Raw genomic sequence first — 6,000 nt, 5'->3', positions numbered from 1 at the left:
GTTTCGTTGTCGTCCTTACTTTTTCAAGATAGGCATGATATTTTTCAGCAACCATGAAGTAAAGCCCAAATAAATATAGTAGTATAGGCATCACGGTTGCTATGCGGCTTTTTCAAGGTGATTGAGAGCTCATGTACGGATCGAGTTTGGCATTGTGTTCTTCGTACAAGTTACAATTAGTGTTTAGAGATCTTATCTTCTCTTTTATACTCCATCTGTTCCTAAATATAAGTCTTTTTAGAGATTTCAATACGAACTACATACAGATGTATATAGACATATTTTAGAGTGTATATTCACTTGTTATGCTTAGTATGTAGTCCATATTGAAATCTCTAAAAAGACTTATATTTAGGAACGGATGGAGTATAAGACAATGCGTTTACACAATACTATTAAAATGAGTATTAATGGCATAATTTGGTGAAATTGTGATACATAATTCTTTATAATTCACACACACACACACACACACACACACATATATATATATAAAGTAAAATATCAAGAAAACAATGACTAATAGAAGTTGGGCTTGAAACACACTTTAAGAATAACTAGTAAATGCATATGTGCAATGCCCATTGATAATAGGTGGAATATTAATTGCACAATGATATTATGTAAAATGGTAATCACACATTAAGTATGTGATTAGTGTTGATATTAACATTTAGAATGACATAAATTTGATTCTAAACATGCCGAGAGCAATCCAAATCGTTGAATTGATATGGTTTGATGGCCGAGATTACTTGGATATACCCCTTTGCGTCTTTTTATATTGGTGTTGGTATATAGATACTAGAAGGGTTGAGCGCGCTATGTTGTGACGTTTGTGTTGTTGAATTTCTTTAAAAACTGCGCTTTGTTTTAAAATATAAGGTACATAACTTTTGTGAAAAGTCAAACTTTTTTAGTTTGATCAAATTTGTCTTTCAAAATCCATAATATCAAATTGGTATGATAGATTCATCATGAAATGAATTTCCATACTTTTTTGTTTAATATTGTGGTTGTCGATATTTTTTGCTCTAAACTTGGTCAAAGTTAGAAAAAATGATTTTTCAAAAAACTAATACCCTTTATATTTTGGAACTTATGAAATATTTAGTTTGGCGGGTGAGGGAGATGATGGAATGTGTTAATTTTTATTTATAATGCGGTGATTTGATGGGACTTTCATAGTGTGGAATGTGTTACCCGCTAACCAATGTATATTTATATAGAAAAATTTCTGCGTTGGTGGCTGCATGTACTATTTTGGTGCTACAATATCACATGATTCCTTTCTTTTTCTAGGTGGTGGGAAGGTGCGCGGGATTACTATGTTTTTATAGGCTGATTGTTGCTGTTGATTTGAAAAATCAATGGCCCGGTCAAAATCGTAAACAAATCCAAAATTAAATACCTCAACCGAATGAAAGAACTTCAAAACTAGAGAACATACAAAATTAAAAGAATTGAACAGGAGAGCTTCTTCAGAAATTATTGACCGAGTCAAAATCGGGTGACCCAATCCTAATTTGAAGACCCAATTAATTATGACGGTTTAAAAATTAGGCAGCAGAATGTATAATACAAAAAGAATGAATGAGAGAGCTTTGATAAAAATTAGGCAGCAGAATGTGTCTCCTTAATTCCTTTTATATCATGGTTTCCTAAATCTCAAAAGCTTCATCCACACGAAACTCAACAAGAACTCGTGAGATAAGTTATTATAAAACAATGCAATAACCTTATCATTTTCTACTGTAACAAATTACTAACATTATTATTCAACATTGCATACTAAATGTCTCTGCATATTTAATACTCCTATCCTCAAATAGAATCATTAAACAAGCAAACATATGCATACAATGCAAACATAACAGCAATCTGCCAAAACAGTATAGTCTGTAAAGAATGCAAGGTTCATCATACTTTCCTAACTCCAAAAATTATAAAATAAAATACTACGCTGTATAAGATTTATCAGAGCTCATTATGCCAAAAGATTCAACATTATATCACTCTCTGAACTTTCTAGGGAATTTTTGCAACAGCGGTAAACATTCTGTTTTGAAATAGCAACATGTATACTTGCAAAATAAGCATGGTAAAGGCTATCCTTGACATTTTTATTGAAAATAAAGATGCAAAACATTATTCTAAATAACAACAAGCAACTACTAAATAAAATGATGCTCCAAGCAAAACACATATCATGTGGTAAATAAAAATATAGCTCCAAGTAAAGTTACGGATGAACGAAGACGAAAGAGGGGATGCCTTCCGGGGCATCCACAAGCTTAGGCTCTTGGTTGTCCTTGAATATTACCTTGGGGTGCCTTGGGCATCCCCAATCTTAGGACCACTCCTTATTCCATAGTCTATCGAATCTTTACCCAAAACTTGAAAACTTCACAACACGAAACTCAAAACAAAACTCGTAAGCTCCGTTAGTATAAGAAAATAAATCACCACTTAGGTACTGTTGTGAACTCATTCTAAATTCATATTGGTGTAATATCTATTGTATTAAAACTTCTCTATGGTTCATAACCTCCGATACTACTCATAGATTCATCAAAATAAGCAAACAACACAATGAAAACAGAATCTGTCAAAAACAGAACAGTCTGTAGTAATCTGTATCAAACGTATACTTCTGGAACTCCAAAATTCTGAAATAAATTGGCGGACCTGAGGAATTTGTCTATTAATCATCTTCAAAAAGAATTAACCTAAAGTCACTCTTTAGTAAAAAATGAGCAGCGCAAAGTTTATTAATTCATATTGGTGAGCGCAAAGTTTCTGTTTTTTACAGCAAGATCATATAGACTTCACCCAAGTCTTCCCAAAGGTTCAACTTGGCAGTTTATTGAAACAAAAGCTATAACACATGATTACTACAGTAGCATAATCATGTGAACACACAAAAATAGTAAAGGTAAATATTGGGTTGTCTCCCAACAAGCGCTTTTCTTTAATGCCTTTTAGCTAGGTATGATGATTTCAATGATGCTCACATAAAAGATAGGAATTGAAACATAATTTGAGCATCATGAAGCATATGACTAGCACATTTAAGCCTAACCCACTTCCTATGCATAGGGATTTCATGAGAAAACAACTGATGGGAACAATAATCAACTAGCATACGAAGGTAAAACAAGCATAGCTTCAAGATTTTCAACACATAGAGAGGAAACTTGATATTATTTCAATTCCTACAAGCATATGTTCCTCCCTCATAATTATTTTCAGTAGCATCATGAATGAATTCAACAATATAAACAGCACATAAAGCATTCTTTTCATGATCTACTTGCATAGATATTTTACTACTCTCCACATAAGCAAATATTCTCATCAATAATAGTCGGAGCAAATCAACAAAATAACTATCATGTGAGGCATAATCCAATTGAAAACTAAAATCATGATGACAGGTTTCATGGTTATCATTATTCTTAATAGCATACAAGTCATCACAATAATCATCATAGATAGCAACTTTGTTCTCATAATCAATTGGAACCTCTTCCGAAATAGTGGATTAATCACTAAATAAAGTTGACACTCCTCCAAATCCACTTTCATAATTATCACAATAATATTCAACATCCTCCAAAATAGTGGGATCATTACTTCCTAAAGTTGACACTCTTCCAAACCCACTTTCATCAATATAATCATCATAAATAGGAGGCATGCTTTCATCATAATAAATATTCACATCAAAACTTGGAGGACTAAACATATCATCTTCATCAAACGTAGCATCACCAAGCTTGTGGCTTTGCATATCATTAGCATCATGGGTATTCAAAGAATTCGTACTAACAACATTGCAATCATGCTCATCATTCAAAGATTTAGTGCCAAACATTTTATAGATTTCTTCTTCTAGCACTTGAGCACAATTTTCCTTTCCATCATTTTCACGAAAGATATTAAAAAGATGAAGCGTATGAGACAAACTCAATTCCATTTTTTTGTAGTTTTCTTTTATAGACTAAACTAGTGATAAAACAAGAAACTAAAAGATTCGATTGCAAGATCTAAAGATATACCTTCAAGCACTCACCTCCCCGCCAACGGCGCCAGAAAAGAACTTGATGTCTACTACACAACCTTCTTCTTGTAGACGTTGTTGGGCCTCCAAGTGCAGAGCTTTGTAGGACAGTAACAAATTTCCCTCAAGTGGATGACCTAAGGTTTATCAATCCGTGGGAGGCGTAGGATGAAGATGGTCTCTCTCAAACAACCCTGCAACCAAATAACAAAGAGTCTCTTGTATCCCCAACACACCCAATACAATGGTAAGTTTTATAGGTGCACTAGTTCGGCGAAGAGATGGTGATACAAGTGCAATATGGATGGTAGATAAAGGTATTTGTAATCTGAAATTATAAAAACAGCAAGGTAGCAAGCGATAAAAGTGAGCGTAAACGGTATTGCAATGGTAGGAAATAATGCCTAAGGTTCATACTTTCACTAGTGCAAGTTCTCTCAACAATAATAACATAACTGGATCATATAACTATCCCTCAACATGCAACAAAGAGTCACTCCAAAGCCACTAATAGCGGAGAACAAACGAAGAGATTATGGTAGGGTATGAAACCACCTCAAAGTTATCCTTTTTGATCTATCTATTCAAGAGTCCGTAGTAAAATAACATGAAGCTATTCTTTCCAATCTATCATAGAGTTGATACTAGAATAACACCTTAAGACACAAATCAATCAAAACCCTAATGTCACCTAGATACTCCATTGTCACCTCAAGTATCCATCGGCATGATTATACGATATGCATCACACAATCTCAGATTCATCTATTCAACCAACACAAAGTACTTCAAAGAGTGCCCCAAAGTTTCTACCGGAGAGTCAAGACGAAAACGTGTGCCAACCCATATGCATAGATTCATTGAACCCGCAAGTTGATCACCAAAACAAACATCAATTAGATCACGTGAATATCCCATTGTCACCACAGATAAGCACGACAATACATACATCAAGGGTTCTCAAAACCTTAATGACTAAATCCGATAAGATAACTTCAAAGGGAAAACTCAATCCATTACAAGGGAGTAGAGGGGGAGAAACATCATAAGATCCAACTATAATAGCAAAGCTCGCGATACATCAAGATCGTGCCATAGAGAGAACACGAGAGAGAGAGAAAGAGATCAAACACATAGCTACTGGTACATACCCTCAGCCCCGAGGGTGAACTACTCCCTCCTCGTCATGGAGAGAGCTGGGATGATGAAGATGGCCACCGGTGATGAGTTCCCCCTCCGGAGGGTGCCGGAACGGGCTCCCGAGAGGTTTTTTGTGGCTACAGAGGCTTGCGGCGGCGGAACTCCCGATCTATTGTTGTCCCCGGTATTTTTAGGCTATATGGACTTATATAGGTGAAAGAAGTCGGTCGGGGGACGCTCAAGGGGCCCACGAGACAGGGGGACACGCCTAGTAGGGGGGCGCCCCCCACCCTTGTGGCCACCTCGAGGCTTCCTTGACTTCAACTCCAAGTCTCCTGGATCACATCCGTTCCAAAAATAACGCTCCTGAAGGTTTCATTCAGTTTGGACTCCGTTTGATATTCCTTTTCTTCGAAACACTGAAATAGGCAAGAAAACAGCAATATGGGCTGGGCCTCCGGTTAATAGGTTAGTCCCAAAAATAATATAAAAGTGTATAATAAAGCCCGTAATCATCCAAAACAGATAATATAATAGCATGAATGCTTCATAAATTATAGATACATTGGAGACGTATCAGCATCCCCAAGCTTAATTCCTGCTCGTCCTTGAGTAGGTAAATGATAAAAGAAAGAATTTATGAAGTGTGAATGCTAGCAGGTGCATAAGTTCGAGCAATGATAATTTCAATCACCTTTTCTTGCATGATTATATGTCAAACAGTAGTTCATCTCATAAAACTTCTCACGATCAAGTAACGAGCTATTCACATGTTAAAGCATAGACCATAAGCTTTC

This window comes from Triticum aestivum, chromosome 7B (genome assembly GCF_018294505.1).
Source record: "Triticum aestivum cultivar Chinese Spring chromosome 7B, IWGSC CS RefSeq v2.1, whole genome shotgun sequence".
Taxonomy (NCBI): domain Eukaryota; kingdom Viridiplantae; phylum Streptophyta; class Magnoliopsida; order Poales; family Poaceae; genus Triticum; species Triticum aestivum.
Note: the sequence above shows the minus strand (reverse complement) of the source record.